The sequence below is a fragment of the Gymnoscopelus braueri genome, assembly GCF_963280865.1.
Source record: "Gymnoscopelus braueri genome assembly, chromosome: 15".
Classification (NCBI taxonomy): Eukaryota; Metazoa; Chordata; class Actinopteri; order Myctophiformes; family Myctophidae; genus Gymnoscopelus; species Gymnoscopelus braueri.
The window spans coordinates 17,622,575-17,643,166 of NC_137620.1; positions in this window are offsets into that span (position 1 = coordinate 17,622,575).

Here is a 20,592-nt window from a genome sequence, read left to right on the forward strand (position 1 = left end):
GATTTAATTTAATAATTACATTTGGGCTTGTTTTTAACTTAACAAGCCCAAATTTGATGTGCCCGTCCAAGGCTATTTATTCCAGCCCAATGAGTTTTGTTAAAATAGCCCAATCTGGCAACACTGCTACTAATGAGGGTTCACCGAGTCTCAGCTGTGTAGGAGGCTCTTACGCAAGCTGCGGAGGCAACGCATGAGCTGAAATCTACGTGCCTGCTAGGGTACTGCGAAGATTGTGTGGACACACGTAAGACCCGTCGTAGAACCTGCGCAGATGCTCAACGCAGCATCTCTACGAATCTCTTTGGGAAACGCGGCCAATATTATTAATCATTCATCTTAAGTATGCATGTGCTTAAAGAGTGTTGCTTATAATGAAGCCTCTTTGATTTGACACAATATTAACACAATCATTTTCTCTCTTAGCATTGGATATCAGAAACCATGGACGGCAGAATAAAACCCTTACTTTTCTATGGTGAGCTTTATGTGATGTCATGCCTATACTCTGAATATCACCTTTGACTTTGTGTAAAAGTGTGTGTGTGTGTGTGTGTGTGTGTGTGTGTGTGTGTGTGTGTGTGTGTGTGTGTGTGTGTGTGTGTGTGTGTGTGTGTGTGTGTGTGTGTGTGTGTGTGTGTGTGAGAGAGAGTGTGAGAGTGCGTGTTTGCGTGGCTGCACGCAAATGCAGCTGTGTGTGATTATTACATTTTGATATCAATTTCTATTCATAGGGGCTCTTTTTATAACTCTACAAGTCACCCATCAGACAGGTAAGAATAGTTATGTCAGCACTCTTTTATTTTTTATCTTAAAAACGTAAATGTCCATTCATGCTGCTCAAATGGACAGACCTTATACAATAGAACATGATTTGGTGATAATTGTTTTGGCAAGCTATTAGTTAATTAATATAACAAACTAGGCCAATCTCTCAGTCGAATAATTTAAAAAAATGTTTTAAATTTGATAATTCGACTAAGAGATTGGCAGTCGACTCAGACACCCCTCGACTAATTAGTCGACTATTCGACTAATAGAGGTCAGGCCTACTATGCAGATATTATCTTGGTCTCCAAGACAAAATGTTAAGAATGTGATTTAGATAGCATGTTGTTTAGACAGATGCTATAGGTTCACCTGTGACCTGTTTACCTGGTATCCACATTTCTTCGAGGCACTACTTTGTTCTCTCTGCACTCTATATGTGACTAGTTACCTTGTTGTTTGTTTACTAGAGCTCATGCTCACTCTGTCTGGATAAGAGTGTCTGTTAAATGCTTAAATTGTTAATTGTACATACGTCACGTAATGTACTTATGCTATGATTCTTAACAGAGGTAACTAATGCTAACCCGACACGAATGGTCACCTACGTTAGTGGTCCTCAACCTTCTCTGCACCAGGGCCCAGTTGACAATCTCAAAAGCCTTCGCGGTCCACCCACCTGACCACTTAACGTGTGAAGTGGTCAGCATGCATTTAAAGGTAGGGTAAGTGATTTTCTTTGGCCAAAATAAGTGTTAAATAGCTCTATTCTGATAGTAGATAGAGTGTTTGTTCAGTAACAGAAGTCTCCATGTCTCTCCAGCTCTTTATTAAACAGAAAATACATGTCCAGGTCGGGATACCAATTTGATCCAATCAGGATAGAGAACTCAGTCAGGATACAGATTAAACAAGTGAAATTGGAAGTGATGACACAAATAAATGAGCAGACAAAATTGGAACTGGATCATTATCAAAATGAAGCTGATAAATGGATACTCTCTCCTGATTGGCTGAAATGTTGTCACCTACTGTACCTGAAAATGTATTTATTAAAGATCTGGAGAGACAGGGAGACCCCTGTGACTGAACAAACAAACAGCGATAGCAATAATCACTATCAGAATATAGAGCTTTAACCTTTTAACATAAAGCTTTTTGTTTTAACAAAAGAATATCACTTACCTTACCCTTAACTTTATTCATCAAGGTTGAATACAAGATAAATAAAATAAATACACATTTGACAGTCTATACATCTTGCTACCAAGCACCCACAGGTTGTGAATCACTGACCTAGTATGTTGAATGTCTCTAACCAACAGAACCGACTCACCACCAGTACCATTGCATGTCTCTAACCAACAGAACCGACTCACCACCAGTACCATTGCATGTCTCTAACCAACAGAACCGACTCACCACCAGGACCACTTCATCAACCTGAAGAGATCCTGGCCTGAGGCCCAGATCTACTGCAGAGTCAAACACACTGACCTGGCCAGTGTAGACAACATGACCGACGTAGACGGCCTCATCGTTGCCTCTGGCGTTGGCTTCACCGAAACCGCCTGGATGGGACTGGAGAGAGGAGACACCGTGGAGTGGCACTGGTCTCTGGCGGATCCTGGACTGCGTCAGACCGGCTACAGCAACTGGGACGAGGGAGAGCCCACCCTGGGCCAGGAGAACTGTGTGACGATGAGAGGGAACGGGAAATGGAACGATGATCTCTGTTGGAAGGAAAATAACTTCATCTGTGTTAGGGGTAGGTGCCCTGGTCTAGTGGGGAATCTGCTGTATCGCCAAATTATCATTTTCTATAGCATGGGTCTTCAAAAGGGATCCGGGACGCCTGGGGGGTCCTCAGAGTTACTACAGGGGGGCTGCCAAATATTTATAAGAATTCTTTTTTCATATTTATTTATATTTTACATGAACCACTTGAACCCCTAGCATCCTTATTCTATCATTTGACAAAATATGTAATTATATTGAACAATGAACATCAACAAATGTTATACATCTTCTTCTTGTCACTGATTTGATTTACAGGAGAAAGCTATAAGGATCTCAAGTTCACCGCAGTGTTATCTCCCAAGTCATGGCGTGACGCTCAGTTACACTGTAGAGCGAAATACAGAGACCTGGCCATCATACTGAGTGACGCTCTTAACAAGCGACTGCAGAAAGCTTTTGGGTCGTATGAGACTTTATGGATCGGCATGTTCAGGGACGCATGGAGGTGGTCCGACCCAAGCGGTTCCTCGTCTTTCCGACTCTGGGGACCAGATCAGCCCAGCGATGATGACAGTCACAACTGTGTGGCGGCTGTGATGGAATATGGCGGCCAGTGGGATGACCTGCGGTGTGACACCACACTGCCCTTCTTCTGTCATAGTGGTGAGATTTTTCTGGTTAATATTTGCCAGTTAAGAACCCTCTTGTGAAGTCTCTATAATGTAATTGAAGAGTTTCTTTGCACATTCAACATTTTGGTACTTTATGTTGGTTAGAAATGGTACATAGTAATAGAAATGTTCTTATCAATCAATCAATCAATCAATCAATTTCAACAAGAGATATCCATCATTTGAGCGGAAAATGGCACAACATGAGTTGACTGGTGGCACAGTCAACATTTAAACAAATAAACCAGTGTTGACCAGTGTCCCGTAGGGCTGAATGCTTGACCCAATCCTTTTTTTCCATTGACACTTAAAAATCTCTTCAGCGAAAATTGGGTTACACTAGTTTGTAGAATAGTTGTTTTTGGCAAATGTTCACCACCAGACTAACAACGCTAGGATATTCAAATGGTCTGTAAAAAGAGGTGGAAAAAAGAAAGACGTTTCTTCATAACATGGAGCAGGACTGAATTGCAGGTATAGTTAGTTGTTAAACATGTAAACGTTTTTTTCAGATGTGAAGAAGAAGAGGACTTTGGTGATGATGAAGGTACTAACTAACGTTGATCTACTGGATTCTACCATCCAACAGCAAGTCTTACAACAGGTAAAGAATGGAAGAGTGACAAGCACGCACGAACACATGCATACTGTATATCGTCTCTGTCGGGTGGAAACCTCATATGTCCAAAACTGTTACTTTTCAGGATTCAAATTCAAAAACAGCTAAAATAGCAGATCGACAACAAGCTTGAAAAGTGTCGCTTCGCACCGCGTTTCGAGCTTGTATATCTACTACTTTTGTGTGACGCTGCAGTATGATCAAGTTGGGCATTCATTTACGAAAAAACACAAAAAGTTTGAATATGGAGACAAGAGGTTTCTGCCCGACGGCAACGATATGCATTATGCACACATGCTCTAAATGGCACACAGGACATACTGTATACTATATATAAAGTGTGTGTGTGTGTGTGTGTGTGTGTGTGTGTGTGTGTGTGTGTGTGTGTGTGTGTGTGTGTGTGTGTGTGTGTGTGTGTGTGTGTGTGTTTTCTTGCTTAATTGTAGCTTGAAGCTCTATTGGACACGCAGGGCCTGACTGATGTTTCGCTGTCCTGGAGGACCAGAAGGGCATGAGCTCTTCAAAGAGACGAACAGAACGGCGAAGAGAAAGTAGAGAGATAATAATATTGTTGTGCTGCTTTATTTATTTTTTTGGAACAAGCTTTATTTTTTGATTTGTACTTATTCACTTCACTATTAAGCTGCATCCATCCTGTTTCACTGCTGCCAAACATTTGATTTATTGATTAAAAAAACCTACAAAAACAAAACTACAAAAACAAGGACGTTGTGTTATTGAAATACTGGGCTAGCCTCACGTGGCCAGACAATATCACAGCCGCCGAGGGCAATTCTTTTTTAAACTGGCAGATTGGTCTGGTTCCCAGGCTAATAGGCCTACTGGGCACAGTGATTGGCCAAACATGATTTCCTGTGAATTCCTCACAGATGTGTGAGGGGTGGTAGTGAAGTAAAACCTGTACCCAGAGCATCACTGTTCAACTGGCTCAGAACGGAGGACTCAAGGATAGATTATAATAACTATTATTATGAATTATAATTTTAAATGATTATTATATAGAGCTCCATCAGGTGTAGGGGGTGAAAGACTGTGATTAATGATCCAACTGATTGATCTCAGACTCTCTATATCACTTTGTATTATTGGTTCATTTTTTTAAATTATTATTGTGATCTGTTTTGAACTTTCCATATTAAATATTTTAGTTTGTGTCACTTAAATATTGTATCAATGAAGTAGACATAGTATGCAGATCCAAAACGATACAAATGGACAGAAGAATGGTCTAAAATAGGGAAATAAATTCTGCACACTGGATAATGCTCCATTAATGATGCTAAGATAATCCATTAGAAAATCTCTTGTGGTGCATAATCAAGTGTGCAGACTTTATTTTCCAAACTTTCCAAAATACTTTAACATTGTGAAATTCTTGTGATGTTCAATATACTTACTATATACTGTATACCCTGTTTAAAAAACATATAATAAATAATTTAAGCGTCATCTCCCAGTGACATATCATCTCTTGAGAATTAGCCACTCCCTTTTGGTCACAGGAAACAACAACCTAACTACACTAGATAGCGATGTATTGCTAATGTAGCCTATACCAACCATAACCTTGCTATAAATAAAGGTAAAAAACAACAACGACAACCCCCCCCCCCCAGGGACCCCCATACAAGATGTGTGTATTTAAAATCTTTCAAAAAATATTTTTTTTTTTCTAGATTTGTTTCAGAAATTAGCCGATCTACAAACTCGGGTACTTTCAAATAGTTAAATGAAAAAATTAAACGCCCTAAATGGAAAACTTTGGACTGATTTTATTGGCACGCCAATGATGCGGTCAGGAACGAGGCAGAGCCGAGTTCCGCAAGTATCACTGAAGTGCCATGTCACGGTAAATGAAGCACACCCTCGATTGAGATTATACAACAGTTACCATCAAAATGAAACATATCAAAATGTATTCATATTGTGGGACATTTCTCTCTCAAAATAACAACCTTTCAGAAAGTGTTATCTCTGTTATCCTGGAAATACATGGGGTCCGGTCTGACAGAGACAGACAGAGTCACTGTTTACTCAGCCACGCTAGACAACTTTTGTCAGACTGGACACATATAGAGAAACAAAATTTAACTGTTAGCTCAATCTCATTGTATTTAAGACATTCGATAGAAAAATAAATAAATAAATGCCAGATTTAGCTACTATGGCCATTGGCCACACACTTCCCATGCAAACTGATAGACTAGCCACTTAGCCACCTGTGCTCTGCCGAGACTCCGTCTGATCAGCACAGCTGATTTTTATATTTTGATTAGGTGTGCTGTCATGCTCGTTTGAGCACGGGTAGAGAGCCTATTTCAACCAATCAGATTGCTTCGTCGGAACTACCTGTTTTATTTATTATTTATTATTATTTATGTATTTAGTTTCAGAGCTCTGTCTTCATCCTGTTCTTCTCCTTCTCCTTTTTGAAGACTTTTCCATCAGGTTGCTTCCTCCATGTCAGCTTGATGTCTCCACTCACCCCTCTCTGCTTCAGTTTCTCTTTCATCTGAGAGACAAAGAGTCTTGTTATTCACCTCAACAGACATTAGTCCTCTCTGGTCCAGCTGTGATGTTAGACTTGGACTTGAACCTACAGTCTAGTGACTAACCTGCTTCAAGACGGCCTCCATCACAGCAGGATCATTCAGGTCCACAGTAGGGTCGTCTGGGGTCAGCTTCAGTTTCAACACCTGCTTCGTTTCTCTGGGGACGAGGGGGGACTCTGTGGAGACGAGGGGGGACTCTATGGAGACTGTGTTGATGATGCTAAACCTCTTCTACGTCAAGCAGCAGCATTTTTAACCAGTTGTAATTTGATCAGACTTTGTTGAGACACACACTGGCCCTCATTTATCAACGCAGCGTATAAACCGGCTTATATTTTTCCATATATTCGGCCGTACATCAACGTCGAAGTCACATTTATCAACGAATCCTACACAGCCAATCCTGGCGTACATCAGGTCGGAGCTTTGATAAATCTCACGTCTGAAAACGAGCGTCATTTAAATAACACGCCCTTAAATATTCTCAAAACGCCCCGATTTTACGACATGAAGAAGAACCAGAATACGACCAAAGACATCAAAAGCCAATAAGAAAGAGTTTCCCCCGATCGCCTCGCCTCGCTGCCTGTCAAGTCACACACACACACACGCACACACACACGCCTCTCTCTCTCTCTCACTCACACACACACACACACACACACACACACACACACACACGCCCACGCCCAACTGTGTCTTTCATGTAATCCGTAGCGGTACAATCTTTGTCACGTAGGCTTGTAGCCTACATGAATGACATATTATGATACCAATCACATCGCCATGAATGGAATACGTTTGTATATTAATTTATTTAACCCATACCGAGCAGTGCACAAGCAGTCATGTAGGATATTCCCCGTGAGACTTGGACGGGCGGCAGTGATTCCGCCACGTTAATAAGAGATTGGAGCATCAGGTTTATATCGTTAACCCAGCCAGGTTGTAGTCTTCAAAACTCTCTATGACATAACTCCATAACATATGACAAGCTACTGTAAGTTTGTACACCTCACTGTCCATGAAAAGATCGTCGGGAGTCCCGACCGCGGGACTCCCGAGTCCCGACGCAAAAGCGCTCGTATATTTTGAAAATAGCAGATCTACAAGCTCACAACGCGTCGCGATGCGACCCGTTTTTGAGCTTGCAGATCTGCTATTTTAAAATAGCCAATGCAACTGAATGACTGTTAAAGCAGTTTGTTTAAATTACTTTATAAAATGTTATATTTTCACAGGGATTATTTATTAGTGTAGATATACATTTAGGAGTGGATTATGTGTCCAGATGCCTGTCAGACAGTCAGACAATGCTGCTCCGCAGGTCTAGAATGGAATAAACGGGCGCAGCCAACGTCAACAACTGGTCTCGACCAGATCTCAGCGTATGGTAGGATGAAGCCCACGTCAGGATATATTGATAAATGCCGAAAGGTGCGGTGATCTCGCCGTACACCCATTATTTGGGCTGCACCGCGTTGATAAATGAGGGCCAGTGTACTGTGAGTTGCACTAATCCAGATTGGATGCTACTGATGCTCAATGACAGAACAGTGAACGGTAAGCCTGGGAATGTAGACATCTAGCTAAACTCAGTTTATATGCAAAGAGTGCAGCTACCTGGCTTGGGAGCATCATCACATCTCGGCACCGGGCAGTCCTCAAATCTTGTCTCGGAGGCAGTGGTGTAGCACCATGGCTTCCTCTCATTGTCTGGATTCCGGCAGTAGTTCTTGTCCAGGCCTCTGACACAAATGTAAGGTAGGCACAGTAGTTTGTAGACAGACAGACAGACAGACAGACAGACAGACAGACAGACAGACAGACATGGATAGATAGGTATGGATAGGTAGATAAGTAGATACGTAGATAGATGGATAGATAGATAGATGTATAGATATTTTGGCAGCGTGTTCTTACTCGTGTGGGTAGTTGTCGGGCGTGAGGCCATGTGTGTGAGGTGTCTGGGCCGACCAGCTCTGGCAGGTTTTGCCAGAGACCGTCCTGGCAACCGTCCCCCGATAGTTTCTGCCATCCAAAGTGTAGCAGGTCAGCTCGGGTTTGATGGTAGGTGACTCTGATGCTGAGGACAGTATAGATGGATGGAGAGAGGAAAGTCAAGGAACAGTGTTGTGGTAGAGAGGCTGTCTGGGAAACAGAAAGGTCCCCAGTTCGTGCCCTGGCCCCGGTCTATGTGTCAAAGTGTTCCTGAATCCTGAGCAAGACCCTTAACCCCTAACTGCTCCCCAGTTGCTCTGGTAATAGCGCTCACTGCTCCTAATAGTTATTATGGGTAAATTCATAAGAGAACAAACAACCTGGCTGAAAACAACCTGAAGACAAAACAAAACAAGCACAGACGTGACTTCTGTGCTTGTTTTTCAACTATCGGCAGACACCATTATCTTGCTTAAACTCTGGTCATTATCAATTTTGTATTTGATTTAAACACAATGGTGTGTATTATCACTTTTGTATCATGGATATGTTAAAGCTTAGTACATAAAATATATCATCATATAGAGCAACTGAAAACACCCCAATGGGAAAATGTCTTCTGGTTGTTTTCAGCCAGCCAGCAAGGGAAAGGGGCGGGTGGTCAACTTCTAAGCTCTATATTGAACTATCCTACTCGGACCAGAGCCACAACTATGGCTAGAAAGCCATGCACTTTGATTGATTGATTGTTTGATTGAAAAGGAATTAATATTTGTAAGAGTTTGCGAAAAGTACAGAGGTACATTTTATACAATAATGCTAAAAGGATAACACATTGTGGTCCTGTGTATTCAATTAATCAAGACAAATAAAGACATACAATACTATACAAAAATATATCAATACTAGAGCAGTAAAAGTATATTTATTATATTATATAATATATTAAATTATTTCTTGCTTCTACGTCAAGCAGCAGCATTTTTTAACCAGTTGTAATTTGAACAGACTTTGTTGAGACACACACGTGTACGGTGAGTTGCACTAATCCAGATTGGACGCTACTGATGCTCAATGACAGAACAGTAAACGGTAAGCCTGGGAACGTAGACATCTAGCTAAACTCAGTTTATCTACAAAGGCGGCTAAACTCAGTTTATCTACAAAAAAGAGTACAGCTACCTGGCCTGGGAGCATCATCACATCTGGGGACCGGGCAGTTCTCCCAGCGTTTCTCTGAGGCAGCGGTGTAGCACCATAGCATCGTCTCACTGCTTGGATTACGGCAGTAGTTCTGGTCCAGGCCTCTGACAAAGATGTAGGTATGGTACAGTAGTATGTAGATAGATAGATAGATAGATAGATAGATAGCTAGACAGACAGACAGACAGACAGACAGACAGACAGACAGACAGACAGACAGACAGACAGACAGACAGACAGACAGACAGACAGACAGACAGACAGACAGAGAGAGAGAGAGAGAGAGAGAGAGGCGCAGGCAGGCAAGCAGGCAGGCATGGATAGATAGATAGATATTTTGGCAGGTTGTTCTTACTCGTGTGGGTAGTTGTCGGGTGTGTAGCTGTGTGTGTGAGGTGTCTGGGCCGACCAGCTTTGGCAGGTTTTGCCAGAGACTGTCCTGGCAACCGTCCCCCGATAGTTTTTGCCATCGGAAGTGTAGCAGGTCAGCTCGGGTTCGATGGTAGGTGTCTCTGATGCTGAGGACAGGGAAAAGTAGATGGATGGAAGTCAAGGAACAGTGTTGTGGCAGAGAGGCTGTCTGGGAAATAGAAAGCTCCCCAGTTCACACCCTGGCCCCAATCTATGTGTCAAAGTGTTCCTGGGCAAGACCCTTAACCCCTAACTGCTTATTACATAAAATATATCATCATAGCGAGTGACTGAAAAAAACCCAATAGGAACATGTCTTCTGGTTGTTTTCAGGAACCAGAGGGGCGGAGTCGACTTTTTAGTTCTATTGAACATTCTATCCGGTAACAGGAAAGGTGGGCACTGGGCACCTGGGGTGTGTAATTGATAGAAAATAAGTCATTTGTTGGGTGAATTACTCCTTTAATGGGAAAGGTTGTTTTGTATTCTATGAATAAAGTTTGTTTCATTTTAATTCAATGTTCAATGTTTGTACCAAGACGGTTGACTTGTCCGCTCGCTGCGTTCAAGTGCTGACGTCAGTTGTGCTACAGTGCATACAACTCAATGCTGCAGCAGGTGTGTCCATGGCCAATGTGATCGGCACCACAATGTTATTTGTACAGATGTGACATCACGCTACATTGTTATGCTACAACAGGCAACAGGTAGTTGCAGATAAACCATAGAGCTATATAATATATAGAGGATGGACGGAAAATCCCCGCCCTATTCATTGAAAGTTGCTAAGCCAGCACATTATGTGCCTAGGGACACCGTACTTCCGATTCCGGCCCTCTGGTTTGATGACATAGTGGGCTCCCTTAGCAGGCGCATTAGTAGCCTTCATGGGTCTTATGTCATGAAGTACCTCCATGTGCAAGCCCCTGAGTTGAGCCCCCCCCCCCCCCCTACACCCCAAAAAAAACCTGGGCTCTCTAACCTTCCGTAAGGAACATGGGTGTCAACCTTTGATCCTGACCTCAATTTTGAAGGCCTTGTAAAGAAGGTCATTCAGATATCCTTCCACCACCTCAGAAACATTGTGAAAATCAAGCCCTTCCTATCCACCCCCGATTTAACGAAAGTTATTCACGAATTCATTTATTCACGCCTTGATTATTGTAAATTCCTGTATTCCTGTCTCTCCAATAAATCAATACAAGGTCTACAACTGGTTCAGAATGCTGCAGCCGGGTCCCGACCGGCTCAAAAAAGTACGATCATATTTCACCAATTCATGGCATCCCTACATTTTCAGAATTGATTTTAAAATTGTATTAATTACCTTTCAGGCCATCTCTGGTCTGGCTCCATCCTATATATCTCCGACCTACTCAAGCCATATGTACCAAAGCGCAATTTGAGGTCCTCAGACAAAGCTCTACTCGAAATCCCAAAACAAAAGGTGATCGGGCCTAATAATATTACCCTTTATGTAAATAGCCATGAATGTTGTAGGCCTACTTACCTGACAAAACATTGAAGAACATAAAGAGCTGCCCAAACATGATGTGCAGTCTTAATGTGCAGAACTGTAATTCAAGATTCAAGAAGTGTATTGTCATAATTATATGCAGAGTAAAAATACAGGTGTTTACACCACGCAATTACATTTCACTTAAAAAACTAACAACAAAATGGTTAAAATATAAACACTCATTAAAACCTTTTATCTATGTTTTAGAGAGCTTGGGTATAGTAAAAAATATAGATTAGCCATAAAGAATGATAATAAATCCGTTCCCAATTCATTTCACTGCTTAAGTTATTATAGCCTGACAAATATAGTAATGTGTTCTCCTGGAATTTCGAGGTGCCATGCAAGATTCATGGCACCTCGAAATTCCAGGAGAACACATTACCTATATTTGTCAGTTCAGCACTACCATGAATGCAAGATTCATGGTAGTGAAGTTCAATATTCTGAACAGTATTATTGATATTATTATTATTATTACTACTAATACAAATAGAAGCATTCTATGAGTCTATAACATAACTAGCTGTGTAATAAACCAACTATTACCTGTTTAAAGCGTGAATTTGAATCCATCATTTGATTCCTTGATTCCTTGCAACTTCAGTGAGGTTGTAAACGCTGTTTACATACTAGCTATACTCTGCATGACATTGACTCTTTTTATCTCCCTCTCCCTTCCTCCCTCGTTTCAATTGCAAAACGATCTAATCCTATAGGCCTATGTAAAACATCATAAGACGTTTTACATAGGCCATATTGATGAAGATGGTGATGATGATGATGAACAAGCCATACACCAGACTGGCAATCTCTGCTAAAGACACACCCCTTTTTAGGAGGCATCCTCCCGGTTCTTGTATTCTTGTATTCGTTATACTGAGGTTAAGGTTAGGAATAAGTTTAGGGTTAGGCATAGTTTTACTGAGGTTTCGTTTAGGAATAAGGTTAGGTTTAAGCAAAGTTTTACTGAGGTTTCGTTTAGGAATAAGGTTAGGTTTAGCCAATAGTTTACTGAGGTTAGGTTTAGGAATACCTGGTGGCGACCGTTCCGAGGTCGCCGGATTTGACCCGGGGCGAGCGTGTTTTGAGACGTCAAGCTGACATGGAAGAAGCAGCCTGTATGCTTAATTCAAAGCTGTAAGCCTACTTACTGTATATTAATTTGCCACTGATTTGGACATGATATCTCAAACAAAAGTTATGTCCTATATTCAAATTGGCTTAAGGGAGGGCTGGCCAGCCGGCAGGCAGTCGGAGCTCTGACATCACGCTCATGTCACCGTGACTCAGCCATAACCATATAAGGAGTTCCCAATGCAGCTGCGCCCAAATATGGAGTGTGTTGAGAGGCTAAACTCCAAAAGTCCAAATTGATGTAATCATAAATCATAAAGTATTCGTGGTCTGATTTTGAGTTTAGGGAGACAGTATTGTAGTCCAAGATCATTGGAATAGCACCATGTAGCCTAAATTCTGGTTTGGGGTGGATTTTTCCATTATGTAAATAGCCATGAACGCTGTAGGCCTACTTACCTGACAAAACATTGAAGAACATAAAGAGCTGCTTAAACATGATGAGAGGCGCTGTTTATCTTAATGTGTAGAACTGAAAATTCCAGATTCAAAATTGTCCTACTGTATATGCACGCTTAAAATGCAGATGCTTACATACACAATGAAATTTAACTTTTCCTTTGTCCACCACACTCTAAATATGACTAAACAATTAAAATAATTAATTCATCATTATTACACAGATAATTATTACTATAACACCCCCCAGGGGTGGTCCCCACATGATTTTGGGTTGGTCCCCAGACGACAATTTAAGGACTTTTAATACCTTAAAAAAAGAGGGGAAATTAAGTAAAAAAGACCATTACTGCATCAAAAGTAATCAACAAACTATACTATGAAAACTGGTAAAACATTAGACAAATTGTCAAATAATATAAGTAAGAGGCAAAGTATAAGTAAGAAGATAGCTGATCTACAAGCTATCACTATCTACAAGATAGCTGATCGGCTATTTTCACAAATAGTTATATATATTCCACAGATAAATATTTTCACAATATTTATCTGTGGAACCGAGTCAAACTAAATGTAATGCCTCAACTCTTACAATTCCAAGTGTTTGTCAGGGTGGGGGGTCCCCAGTTCAAATATGTTTATTTTGGGGGGTCGCGTCCTGAAAAGGTTGAGAACCACCACTGTTGTAGACTAGCATGGCTGTAGTCAAAAATATAGATTAGCCATAGCCACGCAATTGTATTCATTTATTTACTTTAATTTACGCACGCACAGCAGCACCTAGAGACAATATTGTACTCACACAGAGCAGCACCTATAGTGCAGCATTTGCATGTGTTCTAAATGTGTGAAGGTCAACAGCAGGAAGTTTATGTAAACTCTTGTAAAATTGTACGGAACACTGGTATCCAAATAAGCTGTAGCTACCACGCACGCACGCACGCACAAGCACACAAACACACACACACACACACACACACACACACACACACACACACACACACACACACACACACACACACACACACACACACACACACACACACACACACACACACACACACACACACACACGCACGTTTGTATTACTACTTGTGAGGACATCAACATTTTAGGAAGCCACTTTTACGAATGCCATTCTTAAAATGTTCTAACATAACAACAAGCCTAAAGCCTCATTGCGACACGTTGTGGGCTTATAGATCTGCTATTTTCCGGTGTGTGAAATCCAACCCCAACCCCTAAACCTGACCTCTAAATGTCTAATCCTAATCCTAAACCCAACCTGAATCTTTTACTAATTGTAAACATATCTCTAAAAATATTTTTGAACCATAAAACAAGCATTTTTCAAATTCTACTATACTTTTTGTGTGGACAGTTGGTCCTCACAAGTATAGTGACACACACACACACACACACACACACACACACACACACACACACACACACACACACACACACACACACCCCTTTAAGTCTGGGATGATATTGTAGATTTTAGCCTCTCACACACCCACCGAGGTAGAGAGAAAACACAAGAAGGGGAAACACTGCTCATCATATTAGGTAAATACATCTAGTTTTATCCACTTTGTTTTCTTACAATTTATAGTTTTTTTGTGTGGTTTTATTAATAAGAACTGGCACTCTGTGACATTATTGTCGTCATCATTATCCTTTTTATTTAAATAATTATTAATAGATTTATTTTAGTTAATTTATACTCAAATCGACTGCGGGCAGTAAGGATTAACATGCTATTATTGATACTGTTGTTGCATTAGGTAATTAGCGCTCTTTCCGTAAATGCACAGTATAAGTAATCATCTGAGCAAAGGACCATCAGCTAACATAGATTTTCTGAAAAATATGTCCATTGTAACAATGATTTTCTGTTTATTTTGCTCTCTCTCACACACGCATGCGAGAGAGAGGGAGAGAGAGAGAGAGAGAGAGAGAGAGAGAGAGAGAGAGAGAGAGAGAGAGAGAGAGATACATTTATGTTGATTGATGTTAAAACTGAAATGAGCAGTAAAAATATCTGTGAATCTGATGGTGATGGTCATGATGATAATGAAGATGATGATGATGATTGGGTTGTTGATGATGATGACACCATTTTGATCTCAACAGCGATGGAGTTGAGGTGTAAGTCTGAATATTTTACAGGTAAGCCAATTAACAAAGATAACAAAGTCGTTCCATGAAGGAAAATAAGTCTCCAAATATATCCAATTATCCAATTATAAAATAAACACCAAAAACAGAATGGCATAAAAGTAGATATTTTGGTCCATCCATTATGGGAGAAAAATATTTGTATAGCCTGAAATATTTATTTGAACAGCATCGAAATAAGTCACATTTTGAAGGCAGGTGCTGGTCCCAAAACAAACAGAGATAATAATTAATAATATTATAATAATTTGGTCTGCACTCCTTTGCATTATTTGTCACTGTATATTTGCATACAGTGAAATGAGGTATCTGCATTTAACCCATCCTAAGTAACAGGAGCAGTGGGCGCTTCTGGGTTAAGTGTCTTGCTCAGGGACACTTCGACACGTAGGCTGGGGCCGGGACGTGAACCCGGGGACCTTCTCTATACCCACTCAACTGTAGCCGCCCTGAGATGAAAGTAATAGGTCACACACATCCAAAAACCTTTTGAAGGCAGGTGCTGGTCCCAAAACGAACCGAGATCAAAGGTCAAAAAAGACGGACTGCACACTGTAGCTCCCTTGAATTGACTTTTGTGATGCCTTAATAAAAGGTTACTTCAAGGGACTTAACAGTGTATTCTTGTTTGCCTTAATATGTATTTGAAACTATATTGTATTGTATTACATAAGATAATACAGTATATTATAGGGCCAATTTCAGTACCAAAAAAAAGCCTAAGACATTTTTTCAAAGGTTTAAAAATAATGTTTCTAAAGATCAATGTGATTGCTGTGTAAGATGATATATGTCTCTTTCCTAAATTGCAGGGATATTCCTGATATCTTTGATGACAAATAAATGGACTGTCACTCAAACAGGCAAGTAGCTTATACTGTAGTAAAAGGGGACTCAAAACAAAACTAAACAAAACAAAACACACACGATCCTCAACGGTATACCTTATATACCTTATCTAACTTGTCGCTCAGGATACGAGTATATCTTCGAATTGCCCAAAATGTAACATATTTAAACGTCTACCACTAAATATAGTTCTCTTGTGCGGTAACTAGAGTTAGGCTGTTGTCACCTCTCACCAAAATGTCATGTGGCCCATGCAGCCACATGGTCAGAGGAGAGATCTGATCTGAGATCTGTTAAAAATGAGTTCAACTCAGTCTATCTTCAAATTGCCTACTTGTCTGTAAATTCACCTAAAAGTCAGAAATTAAATGTCTAAATATGAAAATAATAAACATCAAGTGAGGTTTGTTTTGTCAAGGGGTTATGTACAATCAGTCTGCAGAAACAGTCCACAATTTACCACAGCAATTGACCACAGCAGCAGTCTCTGACAAACAGACGCCTTTCGGCTACTCAGGCCTTCATCAAATCAATAACCACTAAGCCATTAAGCCTTGTACTATACTTAGTGTTGTGCGAAAGTGGCGAAACTAGACAATATACAAGCTCACAAAGTATTGCAACGTGGCACGTTGTGAGCTTGTAGATCTGCTATGTTTGCAACGTTTTTGCCTATATTGTCATGCCTGAAATATAGGGATGACATGGGATGAAAGTGTTTTTTTTTAAAGGGCATAATAATGGGGAGAAATCTCCCTTTGAATGGTGAGGTACTGTAGGTTGCACCTTAATGTGTCTCCTTTATCATCAGCCTCCCACCATTATCACTTCATCGACCAAGCCATGAGCTGGAGCGACGCGCAGGCCTACTGCAGGGTGAAGCACACCGACCTGACCACAGTGGACAACAAGACAAGCATGGACCAGCTCAGCAGTGCCATCGCTGGGAACTTCTGGATAGGTCTGATTGATTGATTTGATTGAATACTTTATTAGTCAGACGTGTAAAACAGCACGTGGTACAGCAAGACATTAGAGCTAAAAGAATAACACAAAAAAAGTCCTGGGGACTTGTTTACATCGTGGTCCTATGTATTCAATGCATCAACATATAGCATACACAACATAACACAATAATACATGTCATCAACAAATACAAACACATTTTACATTAAAAAAAAAAACATTTACCTCGCGTTTTGGTTTTGGTCTACTGATAGACACATCCTTTAACCCATTAAAACCGGGAAAGCATCTGTGTCATTTTAGAGTTTAGCTATATATATATATATATATCACTTTTGTATAGCACCTGACGAAGCTCACAGCGAAACGCGTCGTGCTAATAAAATACTTAATGCAGTAGTAAGTTGTCCATCTCTGTTCCCTGGAGTGTGCAGTCCCTTCCTTGAAGGTCCATCCCTTTTTTACAATTTATATGCCTGCTGACTAGACTTGCACCTCCAACGTTTTTTTTTTGGATGTGCAGGAGTCCCTTTTTCGTTCTATATATATATAATTTATATAGCAACATACGTTTTTCAAAAAAGTCTTTGGATTTAGAACAGTGGTTCTAACAACCTCACAGCGGGTCACTTCAAGCTTATTTATTTTTTGTAATGGAAACATCTTGAAATATTCTCTTCTTGGGGGGAGGGAGGGGGGGTCCCTGGCACCATTTTCAGATGGAGGGGTCTGTGGCCAAATATATGTAATTTTGGGGGTCCTTGGCACAGAAAGGTTTTGTGAGAACTACTGATTTAGAAGGTATTTGTAGAATCGGCTTCAGGTCTTGATGGGTCGTTAATGGATGGTGTCAGGGCATTGCACATGTTGGTGGCAGAGCGGTAGAATGAGAACTTCTCCATGTGTCCCAGGTCTGCAGAAGAGGGGGCCAGAGAGATGGGTGTGGTCCGACGGCTCTGGCACAGCTGTGTATTTTAGTTGGGAAGAGGGTGAGCCCAACAACGACGGCAATGAGAATTGTGTAATTCTGAAGGACAACGGGCGGTGGAATGATGAAAAATGCCACGAAACCAAGAGGTCGCTGTGTTACTCACGTGAGTTGACGTACTGTATGAGCTTGCTCTGCCACGGTGCATTATTTTAATTTATTTCAGTTCAATCTATTTTTAGAGAAGAGAAAAATACAAATTTCTGCATGATCCATCCATCTTCAACCGCTTATCCGGAACCGGGTTGCAGGGGCAACAGTTCCAGCCGAGAGCTCCAGACTTCCCTTTCCCGAGGAACATTTGCCACTTCCTCCAGGGGGATCCCGTGGGGTTCCAAGGCCAGTGTGGAGATATAATCCCCCCATCTGGTCCTTGGTCTGCCAGGGGGTCTCCTCCCAGTGGCACGTGTAGCGAGGACCTCCCTAGTAGGGAGATGCTCGGGAGGCATCCGTACTAGATGCCCAAACCACCTAAGTTGCCTCCTTTCCAAGTGAAGGAGTAGTGGTTCTATTCTGAGTCTCTCGCGGATGACTGAACTTCTCAACCTATCTCTAAGGGAGAGGCCGGCCACCCGTGTGAGAAAATCGTATTCTTTCGGTCATGACCCACACTTCATGATCATAGGTGAGAGTAGGAACAAAGATTGCTCGGTATATCGAGAGCTTTTTCTTCTGGCTCAGCTCTATTTTCGTCACAACAGTGCGGTACAATTCCGCTCCTGCTGCTCTGATTCTCCGGCTGATCTAGCCTGCTCCTTCAAGACCCTGAGATACGTAAACTCCTTCACCTGGGGATATACACATATAACTACAACTTTTTTTTAAATTGAGAAATCTGTTGCTTACTGATTCATTTACTCCTTTAATATAAAGATTTATTTAAAAAAAACTAAAACAAAAATAAACTACATCTTGACATTTGTCATTGCCTGTGATAAACAATGCGTTGTTTATCACATAATATACCATTTATATACGTATGTGCCTTATTCATTAAAGACAATCAGAAAATGGCATTTGATCAAGACTTTAATTAATTTAATAAATAGATGTAATAACATTGCAGTTAATCAGGAACTGCCCCAGTGAATGAAATGGTACAGTCCTGCTGGGATTCCCTGACAGAGTGGGGTATCAAAATCCATATCAGCAGGTCCTTTAATCACTCCAAGGCATATATAGAAGTTGGGTATAATAATAAAGATTATCAGCCAGCATTCAGCGTTACCCAAACCTATTCAACCTAAGGTGTTATGCCTTTATTTTATTTGTATTTATTGTTTTTTGATTGAATACTTTATTAGTTGTAAATGTAAATAGCACGTGGTACAGTAAGACATTAAAGAAGTAGTTCACCCAAAAAAATACGTATTTTCTAAACACACCCCATAAAGCCTTGAATTCATGGAGATTCTTTAGTTTTTGTCGCATTCCTAAGCCAATAATTTGATGACCGGTGGAGTCTCCAACTGAGTCTCCTATTGACCGATGACCAATCAAATTATTGTCTTAAGAATGCGACAAAATCTCCATGAATTCAAGGCTTCATGGGGTGTGTAATTGATAGAAAATACTTAATACTTAAGTTATAAGTACATAAGTATAAAAAATAGAATGTGGAAGTTTCCATTATATATAATAGATTATTATATATGCATGCAGCATTGCAGCATGTATACGGTCTATGTTTGTAGAACAGGATGCAGTATGTAAAATACTGACTTAATACGTTTTAAAATGTTCTCAAGGTTTGAGTGATGGCAGTCGGAGGTACGTGCGTGAGGGAGGAGAGCGGACATGGCGAAGCGGCCAGGACTACTGCAGAACTTACTACACTGACCTCGCCACCATCAGTTCTGAGGCAGACAACAGAGCGGTCATCTCCGCCGCCAATGGGAATGAAGCGTGGATCGGATTGGTCCGAGACAACTGGGTGTGGTCTGACGGACGCCAGACCTCCTTCAGGTCAGTGTATTAATTTCGTCGACTAAAAAACTGCATGCGATGAAAAATGTTCGTCGACAATACCTTTTTTCCACTGAGGAAAACTAAATAAAAACTATATGATGACTACTAATCAACTAATCAACATATAGCTAAAAAAAATATATTGGCAATTTCGTCAGAAAATAAAAAACTAGGCTAAAATGTTATATGTGGAGTTACTAGTGGAGAAGAGATCCAGTAAGAACTAAGACAAGTCATGTTACGCTTGGTTATGCTCGGGTGTCACGCTCCGGAAATAGACGATCTTCAAGCTCACAACACGTCGCAGCGCGACACGTTGTGAGCTTGTAGATCTGCTATTTCCGGCGCGCAGCTAAGTATAAATCAGGCATTATGACGCCATCATGGCTCAGTCAAATACATTGTAGTCGACGACTAAATCAGCTGTCGACTAAAATCTTATGATCAACTAAAACTATACTTAAAGTAAAACATGTCAGATGACTAAAATGGAATTTAATTCAAAAGACTATGACTAAAAACTAAATCAAAACGAACACTGCTTCAGGTCCTGGCTGCCGGGTAAACCTCACTCAAACCTCGCTCAGGGGAACTGTGCCTCTGTGACGAACAATGGACTCTGGGACAACAAACAATGTGTTAAAAAGATGGCCTTCTCC